Raw genomic sequence first — 19,483 nt, forward strand, 5'->3', positions numbered from 1 at the left:
AGCCTTTACCACTCACACACGGCGGAAGTTTATACTTTAATTCAGTGAGCTAAGAAAAGCGTGTTGTGGGTCCCCTACGAGCCATGGTGCTTGCTTCATCATGATTTGGCACCAGTCATTAGCCGCAGCTCTGCTAATGAGCCACTGAGGTCAGTTTCAATAATTACTCAAAAACATAACCATGCAGCCCACCCCTCAACTGTGTATTTATCTTGCTTTTCTGCTGTTCGTGTGATTAGCTGGGAGGAGCTCACGGCGACATCCTCCCTATAAAAGTGTAGATGGATCACTCTCTAACTCTTTCTTGCTTCTCATACAAATGGCTTGAAAGGTGCAGGGAAGATGCAGGTCTAATAGACAGAATAGAAGGTCTGTGCCAGGTGGGTTTCTTTGCATTGGTGTCCCATCACAGGCCCGCAAGTGTAATGTGTGATCTTTGACTCCTGGCATTTCACAAGCAGGCGGCCAGGAAACGGTTTCAGCCTATCAACCACTGAGGAGACGCAGCCTCTGAATGAGGAATGAGGAAGCAATGAATACATCCAGCCTATCACAGGAACAGCCCTGAGTGTTCCGAATTATAAATTCTCCATGTCACTGTATGTCGTTGAGCCCAAGTAGCTCGCCGTGATCGTATAGTGGTTAGTACTCTGCTTTGTGGCCGCAGCAACCTCGGTTTGAATCCGAGTCACGGCATTGCGGTTGGCAATGTCACGGCAGTTGGGTGTTAATTTGACAGAATTAGCAAATGTACCAGTGGTTTTTGTAAAATGTCTATTAAAAACAGATCCTTTCAAATATTTAAACCATCTAACAACAAATGATTTAAACTCGCATGATTATAAGCTGTAGCTATAATGTATTTACTTACATAAATTATCGTTCTTGAACCTATTGGGGGTAGAGGGGGAGCGGAGCTCACCCCCCAGGTGCAGTTGAGTGACCTGTGTTGTGGCTCTCTAGCGGGAAGGCACACATTTTGCTGTCACCCAGCCCAATCCAGACGTGTATTGGGGCCAGGTTTCAGGCAAATAGAGCAGTAAGTGCAGAGAAATGTTCACTCTCTAAAAGTGGCATTTCTAAAATAGTAAAGTTAAATCCAACCTCACCAGTAAGTAGGATTGTCAATAAATAAATAAAGCTACTCCTCTCCGATATGGAATTACCAAATAAAAAGTATAGGGGAATACCCAGAGCTAACCTATGAGAGGGGTAGACCTCACAGTAGTGAAAAATAAAATAGACTGTTTGGTACTTACAGGACATGCGAACCACCAAAGTACATATCTTATTTTTTACTTACATAGCATCATGCACCTAGGACTACCTAGGGCCTACCTTAGGTGTAAATTATATGTAATAAAAGGGGAGTTTAAGGCTTGGCAAGTAGGCTGGGACTCCCCTGGGAGACCCCTGAGTCTATGCCCAGAACCATAACTCTGCCAGTCGAGTACTTACCTAAAAGCCGATAACTCACTTTTCTTCCATAGGCTAACATTGAGTGGTTTCACTTGGAAATTCTTCTAAGTGGTGTGGAGTTTTGGAACTTTAAAATATTCATCTAAAATCAGCCGAACAACGAATTCTGATTTATTCACCTGTTATCAGGAGAGACCTCAGTGCTGCATCTTGGAGCTCAGTACTGACCCTGAAAAGTAATTTTAACCGTACTTACCAGTAACTCGAATTTCCTTCCATGGGATATCATTGCCTGCTTTTTGCTGAAAATGTTCTAAGTGTCGATTTTTGAAACTTACAAATATTCTTTAAAAATCGTACCAACTGTGAAAACGTAATTGTTTACCTGTTTTAGATAGATGTCCCAGTACTGAGCCTAGGAGCCCAGCACTGGATTACAAAAGTAACGAGAACGTACTTTACCCGTAACTTGAATTTTCTTCCATAGGAAACCATTGACTGTTTTTCTGTGAAATTTCTTCTGTCGATTTTGCAAACATGTAAATATTCCTTAAAAATCGCCTGTATAACTTAAACGCAGTTTCTCAACTGCTTACAGGTGGTACAGTAGTGCTGGATCTAGGATCCAACACTGAGCTAGAAAAAGTAACCATAACCCCACTTACCTGCTAAGTGAATTTCCTTCCATAGGATAACATTGGTAATTTGATCAGCAAAAGTTTCTAAGTGTCAACTTTTAAAATAGCAAAATTTTGCTTAAAAATCACGACAGTAACTAAAACAAATGTACTCACTTGTTTCCAAGAACTGTCCCAGGACTGAATCTAGGATCCAGTCCTGGATTTAGAAAAGTAATCCTGAAAGTAATTAATTGCATATAACTTAAAATTCCCATTGAGCTCAATGTATTATTGTGATTCAAATTGTGTTGCCTATTGCAATAAACTGTAACTATTACCTGCAAAAGTCAATTGCCTATTGCAAAGTATTTAACTAAAGCATCTCATTCTGAGAAAGTATATTTTGATACCTATTGTTGGTTCTAAAATAAAACAACAATATCTTTTTTATGCAAACCAATGGCCTAGAGTTCAGTTCTTGAGTGTGTGAGACCATTTGCTGACTGAGTGTGTACAACAAATGTTTTACACTGTACTCTGATACTGCCTTACTGCTCGGCAAGCTACCACTTTAGAGAGTAAGGTTATATCTAACTGTAGCCTCTGCCAAACCTATGGGGACTAGGAACCTGTGCACACTGTACCTATTTGGGAACAGTATATACAGAGCCACTTTCTCACAGTAGTGATAAAGTGATTAGAGTCCTAAGGCCAACATAAAGATACAGCAAAACGTGAGGTGAAAAGCAAAAAGGTTGCTGGTAGGCCACCTTAAGGATGCCAGGTCTAACAAAAACTGAACTAAGGATAACATGAGTAAAACATCAGGTTTCTCTACTGCATTTGGTGAGACAAGTGGGCCTTCTTTTATCTTCCATTCAAGCAATCTTTGACAGACCCCTTTATTATAGAGCTTTTCAAGGATTAAAGATAAGGCACTTACAAAGGAGTCCCAAATACTCAGAGATGGTTGACTTCTGTAATATGGGTCGTAGACTAAAAGCAGCGCAAAAACAGAGTGCAACAGGGTCCAAAAAATTGAGTGCCACACGAGAGATTGAATGCAAGCGTATCCTTTTACAGATCCAGAGATATACTCATGCAATTTTTGTTTTTAGGACAGAACGTGCATGATGAAAAAAACATTGTTTTTAAAAAGCGCATTGTAGAATATCAGTACTTTGATGTGGGAAAACTTCAAAACTTTCAAACAAAATATTTGCATGCAGCTTACAGTAAGTTGTTGTGGCCGAGTGGTTAAGGCGATGGGCTAGAAATCCATTGGGGTATCCCCGCGCAGGTTCGAATCCTGCCAACAACGAGTATCTTTCTATTATCGGCTACAATTTCAGAAGTTAACCTTTAGTATTTCTTCCATTTCAGTTTTATGAATAGGTGGCTTATTTTTGTGTCACTATTGCCTCTCCACATATTTGTTATAGCTACCTCTTTCATGTCTTTGCTACACCTCATTCTTTCTTTAGCACTGGTGTAAACGCTTCAAATTATTATACCATTGCTCTCTCATTCATACCTGCGCATGCACTTGAAAGTTACTTTACCAATAAAAGACGCAAAGAGAGAAATAGAACAAAAGTGCAGGCTGGATTGGCAAACACACTTCATAAAACTGCATTTTCTTTTTTATTCTCCCCCGTGTTACATGCTTAACCTCTCCATGTGTAATTTCTCTTAACCTGCTGTCCCAGGAATAGAATTTAATCTACAGGCTCTTTCTGTGTTTTTTTCCCTAGTCTGTCTTTCCCATTTCTTAGCTGTGTAACTGTTCCTTTATGCGCTCTATTTAAACGCCATCAATCTCATTTGAGCTCCTTGCTCCCGCTTCTGTTTTCTCCACCTCTCATACTGCCAGTTCTCTCTTTCTCTGTGGTTGGTGGCTACTTTCCTGACCTTCCGAAGCCACGTGGTTCCTGCCTCTTGTTGTCAGACTTGAATTGGAAAAGGAACCATATTAACAAGCCTTTACCACTCACACACGGCGGAAGTTTATACTTTAATTCAGTGAGCTAAGAAAAGCGTGTTGTGGGTCCCCTACGAGCCATAGTGCTTGCTTCATCATGATTTGGCACCAGTCATTAGCCGCAGCTCTGCTAATGAGCCACTGAGGTCAGTTTCAATAATTACTCAAAAACATAACCATGCAGCCCACCCCTCAACTGTGTATTTATCTTGCTTTTCTGCTGTTCGTGTGATTAGCTGGGAGGAGCTCACGGCGACATCCTCCCTATAAAAGTGTAGATGGATCACTCTCTAACTCTTTCTTGCTTCTCATACAAATGGCTTGAAAGGTGCAGGGAAGATGCAGGTCTAATAGACAGAATAGAAGGTCTGTGCCAGGTGGGTTTCTTTGCATTGGTGTCCCATCACAGGCCCGCAAGTGTAATGTGTGATCTTTGACTCCTGGCATTTCACAAGCAGGCGGCCAGGAAACGGTTTCAGCCTATCAACCACTGAGGAGACGCAGCCTCTGAATGAGGAATGAGGAAGCAATGAATAGTGTTCCGAATTATAAATTCTCCATGCCACCCTATGTTGTTGAGCCCAAGTAGCTCGCCGTGATCGTATAGTGGTTAGTACTCTGCTTTGTGGCCGCAGCAACCTCGGTTTGAATCCGAGTCACGGCATTGTGGTTGGCAATGTCACGGCAGTTGGGAGTTAATTTGACAGAATTAGCAAATGTACCAGTGGTTTTTGTAAATTTGTCTATTAAAAACAGATCCTTTCAAATATTTAAACCATCTAACAACAAATGATTTAAACTCGCATCATTATAAGCGGTAGCTATAATGTATTTACTTACATAAATTATCGTTCTTGAACCTATTGGGGGTGGAGGGGGAGCGGAGCTCACACCCCAGGTGCAGTTGAGTGACCTGTGTTGTGGCTCTCTAGAGGGAAGGCACACATTTTGCTGTCACCCAGCCCAATCCAGACGTGTATTGGGGCCAGGTTTCAGGCAAATAGAGCAGTAAGTGCAGAGAAATGTTCACTCTCTAAAAGTGGCATTTCTAAAATAGTAAAGTTAAATCCAACCTCACCAGTAAGTAGGATTGTCAATAAATAAATAAAGCTACTCCTCTCCGATATGGAATTACCAAATAAAAAGTATAGGGGAATACCCAGAGCTAACCTATGAGAGGGTAGACCTCACAGTAGTGAAAAATGAAATAGACTGTTTGGTACTTACAGGACATGCGAACCACCAAAGTAATATCTTATTTTTTACTTACATAGCATCATGCACCTAGGACTACCTAGGGCCTACCTTAGGTGTAAATTATATGTAATAAAAGGGGAGTTTAAGGCTTGGCAAGTAGGCTGGGACTCCCCTGGGAGACCCCTGAGTCTATGCCCAGAACCATAACTCTGCCAGTCGAGTACTTACCTAAAAGCCGATAACTCACTTTTCTTCTATAGGCTAACATTGAGTGGTTTCACTTGGAAATTCTTCTAAGTGGTGTGGAGTTTTGGAACTTTAAAATATTCATCTAAAATCAGCCGAACAACGAATTCTGATTTATTCACCTGTTATCAGGAGAGACCTCAGTGCTGCATCTTGGAGCTCAGTACTGACCCTGAAAAGTAATTTTAACCGTACTTACCAGTAACTCGAATTTCCTTCCATGGGATATCATTGCCTGCTTTTTGCTGAAAATGTTCTAAGTGTCGATTTTTGAAACTTACAAATATTCTTTAAAAATCGTACCAACTGTGAAAACGTAATTGTTTACCTGTTTTAGATAGATGTCCCAGTACTGAGCCTAGGAGCCCAGCACTGGATTACAAAAGTAACGAGAACGTACTTTACCCGTAACTTGAATTTTCTTCCATAGGAAACCATTGACTGTTTTTCTGTGAAATTTCTTCTGTCGATTTTGCAAACATGTAAATATTCCTTAAAAATCGCCTGTATAACTTAAACGCAGTTTCTCAACTGCTTACAGGTGGTACAGTAGTGCTGGATCTAGGATCCAACACTGAGCTAGAAAAAGTAACCATAACCCCACTTACCTGCTAAGTGAATTTCCTTCCATAGGATAACATTGGTAATTTGATCAGCAAAAGTTTCTAAGTGTCAACTTTTAAAATAGCAAAATAATGCTTAAAAATCACGACAGTAACTAAAACAAATGTACTCACTTGTTTCCAAGAACTGTCCCAGGACTGAATCTAGGATCCAGTCCTGGATTTAGAAAAGTAATCCTGAAAGTAATTAATTGCATATAACTTAAAATTCCCATTGAGCTCAATGTATTATTGTGATTCAAATTGTGTTGCCTATTGCAATAAACTGTAACTATTACCTGCAAAAGTCAATTGCCTATTGCAAAGTATTTAACTAAAGCATCTCATTCTGAGAAAGTATATTTTGATACCTATTGTTGGTTCTAAAATAAAACAACAATATCTTTTTTATGCAAACCAATGGCCTAGAGTTCAGTTCTTGAGTGTGTGAGACCATTTGCTGACTGAGTGTGTACAACAAATGTTTTACACTGTACTCTGATACTGCCTTACTGCTCGGCAAGCTACCACTTTAGAGAGTAAGGTTATATCTAACTGTAGCCTCTGCCAAACCTATGGGGACTTGGGAACCTGTGCACACTGTACCTATTTGGGAACAGTATATACAGAGCCACTTTCTCACAGTAGTGATAAAGTGATTAGAGTCCTAAGGCCAACATAAAGATACAGCAAAACGTGAGGTGAAAAGCAAAAAGGTTGCTGGTAGGCCACCTTAAGGATGCCAGGTCTAACAAAAACTGAACTAAGGATAACATGAGTAAAACATCAGGTTTCTCTACTGCATTTGGTGAGACAAGTGGGCCTTCTTTTATCTTCCATTCAAGCAATCTTTGACAGACCCCTTTATTATAGAGCTTTTCAAGGATTAAAGATAAGGCACTTACAAAGGAGTCCCAAATACTCAGAGATGGTTGACTTCTGTAATATGGGTCGTAGACTAAAAGCAGCGCAAAAACAGAGTGCAACAGGGTCCAAAAAAGTTGAGTGCCACACGAGAGTTTGAATGCAAGCGTATCCTTTTACAGATCCAGAGATATACTCATGCAATTTTTGTTTTTAGGACAGAACGTGCATGATGAAAAAAACATTGTTTTTAAAAAGCGCATTGTAGAATATCAGTACTTTGATGTGGGAAAACTTCAAAACTTTCAAACAAAATATTTGCATGCAGCTTACAGTAAGTTGTTGTGGCCGAGTGGTTAAGGCGATGGGCTAGAAATCCATTGGGGTATCCCCGCGCAGGTTCGAATCCTGCCAACAACGAGAATCTTTCTATTATCGGCTACAATTTCAGAAGTTAACCTTTAGTATTTCTTCCATTTCAGTTTTATGAATAGGTGGCTTATTTTTGTGTCACTATTGCCTCTCCACATATTTGTTATAGCTACCTCTTTCATGTCTTTGCTACACCTCATTCCTTCTTTAGCACTGGTGTAAACGCTTCAAATTATTATACCATTGCTCTCTCATTCATACCTGCGCATGCACTTGAAAGTTACTTTACCAATAAAAGACGCAAAGAGAGAAATAGAACAAAAGTGCTGGCTGGATTGGCAAACACACTTCATAAAACTGCATTTTCTTTTTTATTCTCCCCCGTGTTACATGCTTAACCTCTCCATGTGTAATATCTCTTAACCTGCTGTCCCAGGAAGAGAATTTCATCTACAGGCTCTTTCTGTGTTTTTTTCCCTAGTCTGTCTTTCCCATTTCTTAGCTGTGTAACTGTTCCTTTATGCGCTCTATTTAAACGCCATCAATCTCATTTGAGCTCCTTGCTCCCGCTTCTGTTTTCTCCACCTCTCATACTGCCAGTTCTCTCTTTCTCTGTGGTTGGTGGCTACTTTCCTGACCTTCCGAAGCCACGTGGTTCCTGCCTCTTGTTGTCAGACTTGAATTGGAAAAGGAACCATATTAACAAGCCTTTACCACTCACACACGGCGGAAGTTTATACTTTAATTCAGTGAGCTAAGAAAAGCGTGTTGTGGGTCCCCTACGAGCCATGGTGCTTGCTTCATCATGATTTGGCACCAGTCATTAGCCGCAGCTCTGCTAATGAGCCACTGAGGTCAGTTTCAATAATTACTCAAAAACATAACCATGCAGCCCACCCCTCAACTGTGTATTTATCTTGCTTTTCTGCTGTTCGTGTGATTAGCTGGGAGGAGCTCACGGCGACATCCTCCCTATAAAAGTGTAGATGGATCACTCTCTAACTCTTTCTTGCTTCTCATACAAATGGCTTGAAAGGTGCAGGGAAGATGCAGGTCTAATAGACAGAATAGAAGGTCTGTGCCAGGTGGGTTTCTTTGCATTGGTGTCCCATCACAGGCCCGCAAGTGTAATGTGTGATCTTTGACTCCTGGCATTTCACAAGCAGGCGGCCAGGAAACGGTTTCAGCCTATCAACCACTGAGGAGACGCAGCCTCTGAATGAGGAATGAGGAAGCAATGAATACATCCAGCCTATCACAGGAACAGCCCTGAGTGTTCCGAATTATAAATTCTCCATGTCACCGTATGTCGTTGAGCCCAAGTAGCTCGCCGTGATCGTATAGTGGTTAGTACTCTGCTTTGTGGCCGCAGCAACCTCGGTTTGAATCCGAGTCACGGCATTGCGGTTGGCAATGTCACGGCAGTTGGGTGTTAATTTGACAGAATTAGCAAATGTACCAGTGGTTTTTGTAAAATGTCTATTAAAAACAGATCCTTTCAAATATTTAAACCATCTAACAACAAATGATTTAAACTCGCATGATTATAAGCTGTAGCTATAATGTATTTACTTACATAAATTATCGTTCTTGAACCTATTGGGGGTAGAGGGGGAGCGGAGCTCACCCCCCAGGTGCAGTTGAGTGACCTGTGTTGTGGCTCTCTAGCGGGAAGGCACACATTTTGCTGTCACCCAGCCCAATCCAGACGTGTATTGGGGCCAGGTTTCAGGCAAATAGAGCAGTAAGTGCAGAGAAATGTTCACTCTCTAAAAGTGGCATTTCTAAAATAGTAAAGTTAAATCCAACCTCACCAGTAAGTAGGATTGTCAATAAATAAATAAAGCTACTCCTCTCCGATATGGAATTACCAAATAAAAAGTATAGGGGAATACCCAGAGCTAACCTATGAGAGGGGTAGACCTCACAGTAGTGAAAAATAAAATAGACTGTTTGGTACTTACAGGACATGCGAACCACCAAAGTACATATCTTATTTTTTACTTACATAGCATCATGCACCTAGGACTACCTAGGGCCTACCTTAGGTGTAAATTATATGTAATAAAAGGGGAGTTTAAGGCTTGGCAAGTAGGCTGGGACTCCCCTGGGAGACCCCTGAGTCTATGCCCAGAACCATAACTCTGCCAGTCGAGTACTTACCTAAAAGCCGATAACTCACTTTTCTTCCATAGGCTAACATTGAGTGGTTTCACTTGGAAATTCTTCTAAGTGGTGTGGAGTTTTGGAACTTTAAAATATTCATCTAAAATCAGCCGAACAACGAATTCTGATTTATTCACCTGTTATCAGGAGAGACCTCAGTGCTGCATCTTGGAGCTCAGTACTGACCCTGAAAAGTAATTTTAACCGTACTTACCAGTAACTCGAATTTCCTTCCATGGGATATCATTGCCTGCTTTTTGCTGAAAATGTTCTAAGTGTCGATTTTTGAAACTTACAAATATTCTTTAAAAATCGTACCAACTGTGAAAACGTAATTGTTTACCTGTTTTAGATAGATGTCCCAGTACTGAGCCTAGGAGCCCAGCACTGGATTACAAAAGTAACGAGAACGTACTTTACCCGTAACTTGAATTTTCTTCCATAGGAAACCATTGACTGTTTTTCTGTGAAATTTCTTCTGTCGATTTTGCAAACATGTAAATATTCCTTAAAAATCGCCTGTATAACTTAAACGCAGTTTCTCAACTGCTTACAGGTGGTACAGTAGTGCTGGATCTAGGATCCAACACTGAGCTAGAAAAAGTAACCATAACCCCACTTACCTGCTAAGTGAATTTCCTTCCATAGGATAACATTGGTAATTTGATCAGCAAAAGTTTCTAAGTGTCAACTTTTAAAATAGCAAAATATTGCTTAAAAATCACGACAGTAACTAAAACAAATGTACTCACTTGTTTCCAAGAACTGTCCCAGGACTGAATCTAGGATCCAGTCCTGGATTTAGAAAAGTAATCCTGAAAGTAATTAATTGCATATAACTTAAAATTCCCATTGAGCTCAATGTATTATTGTGATTCAAATTGTGTTGCCTATTGCAATAAACTGTAACTATTACCTGCAAAAGTCAATTGCCTATTGCAAAGTATTTAACTAAAGCATCTCATTCTGAGAAAGTATATTTTGATACCTATTGTTGGTTCTAAAATAAAACAACAATATCTTTTTTATGCAAACCAATGGCCTAGAGTTCAGTTCTTGAGTGTGTGAGACCATTTGCTGACTGAGTGTGTACAACAAATGTTTTACACTGTACTCTGATACTGCCTTACTGCTCGGCAAGCTACCACTTTAGAGAGTAAGGTTATATCTAACTGTAGCCTCTGCCAAACCTATGGGGACTTGGGAACCTGTGCACACTGTACCTATTTGGGAACAGTATATACAGAGCCACTTTCTCACAGTAGTGATAAAGTGATTAGAGTCTTAAGGCCAACATAAAGATACAGCAAAACGTGAGGTGAAAAGCAAAAAGGTTGCTGGTAGGCCACCTTAAGGATGCCAGGTCTAACAAAAACTGAACTAAGGATAACATGAGTAAAACATCAGGTTTCTCTACTGCATTTGGTGAGACAAGTGGGCCTTCTTTTATCTTCCATTCAAGCAATCTTTGACAGACCCTTTTATTATAGAGCTTTTCAAGGATTAAAGATAAGGCACTTACAAAGGAGTCCCAAATACTCAGAGATGGTTGACTTCTGTAATATGGGTCGTAGACTAAAAGCAGCGCAAAAACAGAGTGCAACAGGGTCCAAAAAATTGAGTGCCACACGAGAGTTTGAATGCAAGCGTATCCTTTTACAGATCCAGAGATATACTCATGCAATTTTTGTTTTTAGGACAGAACGTGCATGATGAAAAAAACATTGTTTTTAAAAAGCGCATTGTAGAATATCAGTACTTTGATGTGGGAAAACTTCAAAACTTTCAAACAAAATATTTGCATGCAGCTTACAGTAAGTTGTTGTGGTCGAGTGGTTAAGGCGATGGGCTAGAAATCCATTGGGATATCCCCGCGCAGGTTCGAATCCTGCCAACAACGAGAATCTTTCTATTATCGGCTACAATTTCAGAAGTTAACCTTCAGTATTTCTTCCATTTCAGTTTTATGAATAGGTGGCTTATTTTTGTGTCACTATTGCCTCTCCACATATTTGTTATAGCTACCTCTTTCATGTCTTTGCTACACCTCATTCCTTCTTTAGCACTGGTGTAAACGCTTCAAATTATTATACCATTGCTCTCTCATTCATACCTGCGCATGCACTTGAAAGTTACTTTACCAATAAAAGACGCAAAGAGAGAAATAGAACAAAAGTGCTGGCTGGATTGGCAAACACACTTCATAAAACTGCATTTTCTTTTTTATTCTCCCCCGTGTTACATGCTTAACCTCTCCATGTGTAATTTCTCTTAACCTGCTGTCCCAGGAAGAGAATTTCATCTACAGGCTCTTTCTGTGTTTTTTTCCCTAGTCTGTCTTTCCCATTTCTTAGCTGTGTAACTGTTCCTTTATGCGCTCTATTTAAACGCCATCAATCTCATTTGAGCTCCTTGCTCCCGCTTCTGTTTTCTCCACCTCTCATACTGCCAGTTCTCTCTTTCTCTGTGGTTGGTGGCTACTTTCCTGAGCTTCCGAAGCCACGTGGTTCCTGCCTCTTGTTGTCAGACTTGAATTGGAAAAGGAACCATATTAACAAGCCTTTACCACTCACACACGGCGGAAGTTTATACTTTAATTCAGTGAGCTAAGAAAAGCGTGTTGTGGGTCCCCTACGAGCCATGGTGCTTGCTTCATCATGATTTGGCACCAGTCATTAGCCGCAGCTCTGCTAATGAGCCACTGAGGTCAGTTTCAATAATTACTCAAAAACATAACCATGCAGCCCACCCCTCAACTGTGTATTTATCTTGCTTTTCTGCTGTTCGTGTGATTAGCTGGGAGGAGCTCACGGCGACATCCTCCCTATAAAAGTGTAGATGGATCACTCTCTAACTCTTTCTTGCTTCTCATACAAATGGCTTGAAAGGTGCAGGGAAGATGCAGGTCTAATAGACAGAATAGAAGGTCTGTGCCAGGTGAGTTTCTTTGCATTGGTGTCCCATCACAGGCCCGCAAGTGTAATGTGTGATCTTTGACTCCTGGCATTTCACAAGCAGGCGGCCAGGAAACGGTTTCAGCCTATCAACCACTGAGGAGACGCAGCCTCTGAATGAGGAATGAGGAAGCAATGAATACATCCAGCCTATCACAGGAACAGCCCTGAGTGTTCCGAATTATAAATTCTCCATGTCACCGTATGTCGTTGAGCCCAAGTAGCTCGCCGTGATCGTATAGTGGTTAGTACTCTGCTTTGTGGCCGCAGCAACCTCGGTTTGAATCCGAGTCACGGCATTGTGGTTGGCAATGTCACGGCAGTTGGGTGTTAATTTGACAGAATTAGCAAATGTACCAGTGGTTTTTGTAAAATGTCTATTAAAAACAGATACTTTCAAATATTTAAACCATCTAACAACAAATGATTTAAACTCGCATGATTATAAGCTGTAGCTATAATGTATTTACTTACATAAATTATCGTTCTTGAACCTATTGGGGGTAGAGGGGGAGCGGAGCTCACCCCCCAGGTGCAGTTGAGTGACCTGTGTTGTGGCTCTCTAGCGGGAAGGCACACATTTTGCTGTCACCCAGCCCAATCCAGACGTGTATTGGGGCCAGGTTTCAGGCAAATAGAGCAGTAAGTGCAGAGAAATGTTCACTCTCTAAAAGTGGCATTTCTAAAATAGTAAAGTTAAATCCAACCTCACCAGTAAGTAGGATTGTCAATAAATAAATAAAGCTACTCCTCTCCGATATGGAATTACCAAATAAAAAGTATAGGGGAATACCCAGAGCTAACCTATGAGAGGGGTAGACCTCACAGTAGTGAAAAATAAAATAGACTGTTTGGTACTTACAGGACATGCGAACCACCAAAGTACATATCTTATTTTTTACTTACATAGCATCATGCACCTAGAACTACCTAGGGCCTACCTTAGGTGTAAATTATATGTAATAAAAGGGGAGTTTAAGCGTTGGCAAGTAGGCTGGGACTCCCCTGGGAGACCCCTGAGTCTATGCCCAGAACCATAACTCTGCCAGTCGAGTACTTACCTAAAAGCCGATAACTCACTTTTCTTCCATAGGCTAACATTGAGTGGTTTCACTTGGAAATTCTTCTAAGTGGTGTGGAGTTTTGGAACTTTAAAATATTCATCTAAAATCAGCCGAACAACGAATTCTGATTTATTCACCTGTTATCAGGAGAGACCTCAGTGCTGCATCTTGGAGCTCAGTACTGACCCTGAAAAGTAATTTTAACCGTACTTACCAGTAACTCGAATTTCCTTCCATGGGATATCATTGCCTGCTTTTTGCTGAAAATGTTCTAAGTGTCGATTTTTGAAACTTACAAATATTCTTTAAAAATCGTACCAACTGTGAAAACGTAATTGTTTACCTGTTTTAGATAGATGTCCCAGTAATGAGCCTAGGAGCCCAGCACTGGATTACAAAAGTAACGAGAACGTACTTTACCCGTAACTTGAATTTTCTTCCATAGGAAACCATTGACTGTTTTTCTGTGAAATTTCTTCTGTCGATTTTGCAAACATGTAAATATTCCTTAAAATTGCCTGTATAACTTAAACGCAGTTTCTCAACTGCTTACAGGTGGTACAGTAGTGCTGGATCTAGGATCCAACACTGAGCTAGAAAAAGTAACCATAACCCCACTTACCTGCTAAGTGAATTTCCTTCCATAGGATAACATTGGTAATTTGATCAGCAAAAGTTTCTAAGTGTCAACTTTTAAAATAGCAAAATATTGCTTAAAAATCACGACAGTAACTAAAACAAATGTACTCACTTGTTTCCAAGAACTGTCCCAGGACTGAATCTAGGATCCAGTCCTGGATTTAGAAAAGTAATCCTGAAAGTAATTAATTGCATATAACTTAAAATTCCCATTGAGCTCAATGTATTATTGTGATTCAAATTGTGTTGCCTATTGCAATAAACTGTAACTATTACCTGCAAAAGTCAATTGCCTATTGCAAAGTATTTAACTAAAGCATCTCATTCTGAGAAAGTATATTTTGATACCTATTGTTGGTTCTAAAATAAAACAACAATATCTTTTTTATGCAAACCAATGGCCTAGAGTTCAGTTCTTGAGTGTGTGAGACCATTTGCTGACTGAGTGTGTACAACAAATGTTTTACACTGTACTCTGATACTGCCTTACTGCTCGGCAAGCTACCACTTTAGAGAGTAAGGTTATATCTAACTGTAGCCTCTGTCAAACCTATGGGGACTTGGGAACCTGTGCACACTGTACCTATTTGGGAACAGTATATACAGAGCCACTTTCTCACAGTAGTGATAAAGTGATTAGAGTCCTAAGGCCAACATAAAGATACAGCAAAACGTGAGGTGAAAAGCAAAAAGGTTGCTGGTAGGCCACCTTAAGGATGCCAGGTCTAACAAAAACTGAACTAAGGATAACATGAGTAAAACATCAGGTTTCTCTACTGCATTTGGTGAGACAAGTGGACCTTCTTTTATCTTCCATTCAAGCAATCTTTGACAGACCCCTTTATTATAGAGCTTTTCAAGGATTAAAGATAAGGCACTTACAAAGGAGTCCCAAATACTCAGAGATGGTTGACTTCTGTAATATGGGTCGTAGACTAAAAGCAGCGCAAAAACAGAGTGCAACAGGGTCCAAAAAATTGAGTGCCACACGAGAGTTTGAATGCAAGCGTATCCTTTTACAGATCCAGAGATATACTCATGCAATTTTTGTTTTTAGGACAGAACGTGCATGATGAAAAAAACATTGTTTTTAAAAAGCGCATTGTAGAATATCAGTACTTTGATGTGGGAAAACTTCAAAACTTTCAAACAAAATATTTGCATGCAGCTTACAGTAAGTTGTTGTGGTCGAGTGGTTAAGGCGATGGGCTAGAAATCCATTGGGGTATCCCCGCGCAGGATCGAATCCTGCCAACAACGAGAATCTTTCTATTATCGGCTACAATTTCAGAAGTTAACCTTCAGTATTTCTTCCATTTCAGTTTTATGAATAGGTGGCTTATTTTTGTGTCACTATTGCCTCTCCACATATTTGTTATAGCTACCTCTTTCATGTCTTTGCTACACCTCATTCCTTCTTTAGCACTGGTGTAAACGATTCAAATTATTATACCATTGCTCTCTCATTCATACCTGCGCATGCACTTGAAAGTTACTTTACCAATAAAAGACGCAAAGAGAGAAATAGAACAAAAGTGCTGGCTGGATTGGCAAACACACTTCATAAAACTGCATTTTCTTTTTTATTCTCCCCCGTGTTACATGCTTAACCTCTCCATGTGTAATTTCTCTTAACCTGCTGTCCCAGGAAGAGAATTTCATCTACAGGCTCTTTCTGTGTTTTTTTCCCTAGTCTGTCTTTCCCATTTCTTAGCTGTGTAACTGTTCCTTTATGCGCTCTATTTAAACGCCATCAATCTCATTTGAGCTCCTTGCTCCCGCTTCTGTTTTCTCCACCTCTCATACTGCCAGTTCTCTCTTTCTCTGTGGTTGGTGGCTACTTTCCTGAGCTTCCGAAGCCACGTGGTTCCTGCCTCTTGTTGTCAGACTTGAATTGGAAAAGGAACCATATTACCAAGCCTATACCACTCACACACGGCGGAAGTTTATACTTTAATTCAGTGAGCTAAGAAAAGCGTGTTGTGGGTCCCCTACGAGCCATGGTGCTTGCTTCATCATGATTTGGCACCAGTCATTAGCCGCAGCTCTGCTAATGAGCCACTGAGGTCAGTTTCAATAATTACTCAAAAACATAACCATGCAGCCCACCCCTCAACTGTGTATTTATCTTGCTTTTCTGCTGTTCGTGTGATTAGCTGGGAGGAGCTCACGGCGACATCCTCCCTATAAAAGTGTAGATGGATCACTCTCTAACTCTTTCTTGCTTCTCATACAAATGGCTTGAAAGGTGCAGGGAAGATGCAGGTCTAATAGACAGAATAGAAGGTCTGTGCCAGGTGAGTTTCTTTGCATTGGTGTCCCATCACAGGCCCGCAAGTGTAATGTGTGATCTTTGACTCCTGGCATTTCACAAGCAGGCGGCCAGGAAACGGTTTCAGCCTATCAACCACTGAGGAGACGCAGCCTCTGAATGAGGAATGAGGAAGCAATGAATACATCCAGCCTATCACAGGAACAGCCCTGAGTGTTCCGAATTATAAATTCTCCATGTCACCGTATGTCGTTGAGCCCAAGTAGCTCGCCGTGATCGTATAGTGGTTAGTACTCTGCTTTGTGGCCGCAGCAACCTCGGTTTGAATCCGAGTCATGGCATTGTGGTTGGCAATGTCACGGCAGTTGGGTGTTAATTTGACAGAATTAGCAAATGTACCAGTGGTTTTTGTAAAATGTCTATTAAAAACAGATCCTTTCAAATATTTAAACCATCTAACAACAAATGATTTAAACTCGCATCATTATAAGCTGTAGCTATAATGTATTTACTTACATAAATTATCGTTCTTGAACCTATTGGGGGTGGAGGGGGAGCGGAGCTCACACCCCAGGTGCAGTTGAGTGACCTGTGTTGTGGCTCTCTAGAGGGAAGGCACACATTTTGCTGTCACCCAGCCCAATCCAGACGTGTATTGGGGCCAGGTTTCAGGCAAATAGAGCAGTAAGTGCAGAGAAATGTTCACTCTCTAAAAGTGGCATTTCTAAAATAGTAAAGTTAAATCCAACCTCACCAGTAAGTAGGATTGTCAATAAATAAATAAAGCTACTCCTCTCCGATATGGAATTACCAAATAAAAAGTATAGGGGAATACCCAGAGGTAACCTATGAGAGGGTAGACCTCACAGTAGTGAAAAATGAAATAGACTGTTTGGTACTTACAGGACATGCGAACCACCAAAGTACATATCTTATTTTTTACTTACATAGCATCATGCACCTAGGACTACCTAGGGCCTACCTTAGGTGTAAATTATATGTAATAAAAGGGGAGTTTAAGGCTTGGCAAGTAGGCTGGGACTCCCCTGGGAGACCCCTGAGTCTATGCCCAGAACCATAACTCTGCCAGTCGATTACTTACCTAAAAGCCGATAACTCACTTTTCTTCCATAGGCTAACATTGAGTGGTTTCACTTGGAAATTCTTCTAAGTGGTGTGGAGTTTTGGAACTTTAAAATATTCATCTAAAATCAGCCGAACAACGAATTCTGATTTATTCACCTGTTATCAGGAGAGACCTCAGTGCTGCATCTTGGAGCTCAGTACTGACCCTGAAAAGTAATTTTAACCGTACTTACCAGTAACTCGAATTTCCTTCCATGGGATATCATTGCCTGCTTTTTGCTGAAAATGTTCTAAGTGTCGATTTTTGAAACTTACAAATATTCTTTAAAAATCGTACCAACTGTGAAAACGTAATTGTTTACCTGATTTAGATAGATGTCCCAGTACTGAGCCTAGGAGCCCAGCACTGGATTACAAAAGTAACGAGAACGTACTTTACCCGTAACTTGAATTTTCTTCCATAGGAAACCATTGACTGTTTTTCTGTGAAATTTCTTCTGTCGATTTTGCAAACATGTAAATATTCCTTAAAAATCGCCTGTATAACTTAAACGCAGTTTCTCAACTGCTTACAGGTGGTACAGTAGTGCTGGATCTAGGATCCAACACTGAGCTAGAAAAAGTAACCATAACCCCACTTACCTGCTAAGTGAATTTCCTTCCATAGGATAACATTGGTAATTTGATCAGCAAAAGTTTCTAAGTGTCAACTTTCAAAATAGCAAAATATTGCTTAAAAATCACGACAGTAACTAAAACAAATGTACTCACTTGTTTCCAAGAACTGTCCCAGGACTGAATCTAGGATCCAGTCCTGGATTTAGAAAAGTAATCCTGAAAGTAATTAATTGCATATAACTTAAAATTCCCATTGAGCTCAATGTATTATTGTGATTCAAATTGTGTTGCCTATTGCAATAAACTGTAACTATTACCTGCAAAAGTCAATTGCCTATTGCAAAGTATTTAACTAAAGCATCTCATTCTGAGAAAGTATATTTTGATACCTATTGTTGGTTCTAAAATAAAACAACAATATCTTTTTTATGCAAACCAATGGCCTAGAGTTCAGTTCTTGAGTGTGTGAGACCATTTGCTGACTGAGTGTGTACAACAAATGTTTTACACTGTACTCTGATACTGCCTTACTGCTCGGCAAGCTACCACTTTAGAGAGTAAAGTTATATCTAACTGTAGCCTCTGCCAAACCTATGGGGACTTGGGAACCTGTGCACACTGTACCTATTTGGGAACAGTATATACAGAGCCACTTTCTCACAGTAGTGATAAAGTGATTAGAGTCCTAAGGCCAACCTAAAGATACAACAAAACGTGAGGTGAAAAGCAAAAAGGTTGCTGGTAGGCCACCTTAAGGATGCCAGGTCTAACAAAAACTGAACTAAGGATAACATGAGTAAAACATCAGGTTTCTCTACTGCATTTGGTGAGACAAGTGGGCCTTCTTTTATCTTCCATTCAAGCAATCTTTGACAGACCCCTTTATTATAGAGCTTTTCAAGGATTAAAGATAAGGCACTTACAAAGGAGTCCCAAATACTCAGAGATGGTTGACTTCTGTAATATGGGTCGTAGACTAAAAGCAGCGCAAAAACAGAGTGCAACAGGGTCCAAAAAAGTTGAGTGCCACACGAGAGTTTGAATGCAAGCGTATCCTTTTACAGATCCAGAGATATACTCATGCAATTTTTGTTTTTAGGACAGAACGTGCATGATGAAAAAAACATTGTTTTTAAAAAGCGCATTGTAGAATATCAGTACTTTGATGTGGGAAAACTTCAAAACTTTCAAACAAAATATTTGCATGCAGCTTACAGTAAGTTGTTGTGGCCGAGTGGTTAAGGCGATGGGCTAGAAATCCATTGGGGTATCCCCGCGCAGGTTCAAATCCTGCCAACAACGATAATCTTTCTATTATCGGCTACAATTTCAGAAGTTAACCTTTAGTATTTCTTCCATTTCAGTTTTATGAATAGGTGGCTT

The 19,483-nt window shown here is 40.3% G+C and overlaps 5 non-coding genes across 5 annotated transcripts; all 5 read left to right on the top strand.

Moving 5' to 3' along the window:
* Nucleotides 1-3,278: 3,278 nt before the first annotated feature.
* Nucleotides 3,279-3,360, top strand: TRNAS-AGA (transfer RNA serine (anticodon AGA)). Its single transcript has one exon. It is a non-coding gene; the product is annotated as a tRNA-Ser (tRNA).
* Nucleotides 3,361-7,267: 3,907 nt separating this feature from the next.
* Nucleotides 7,268-7,349, top strand: TRNAS-AGA (transfer RNA serine (anticodon AGA)). The gene has a single exon. It is a non-coding gene; the product is annotated as a tRNA-Ser (tRNA).
* A 3,936-nt stretch (nt 7,350-11,285) lies between these two features.
* On the top strand, nt 11,286-11,367 carry TRNAS-AGA (transfer RNA serine (anticodon AGA)). Its single transcript has one exon. It is a non-coding gene; the product is annotated as a tRNA-Ser (tRNA).
* A 3,935-nt stretch (nt 11,368-15,302) lies between these two features.
* Nucleotides 15,303-15,384, top strand: TRNAS-AGA (transfer RNA serine (anticodon AGA)). The gene has a single exon. It is a non-coding gene; the product is annotated as a tRNA-Ser (tRNA).
* Nucleotides 15,385-19,320: 3,936 nt separating this feature from the next.
* TRNAS-AGA (transfer RNA serine (anticodon AGA)) lies at nt 19,321-19,402 on the top strand. The gene has a single exon. It is a non-coding gene; the product is annotated as a tRNA-Ser (tRNA).
* Nucleotides 19,403-19,483: the final 81 nt, after the last annotated feature.

The sequence above is a fragment of the Triturus cristatus genome, chromosome 12 (assembly GCF_964204655.1).
Source record: "Triturus cristatus chromosome 12, aTriCri1.1, whole genome shotgun sequence".
Classification (NCBI taxonomy): Eukaryota; Metazoa; Chordata; class Amphibia; order Caudata; family Salamandridae; genus Triturus; species Triturus cristatus.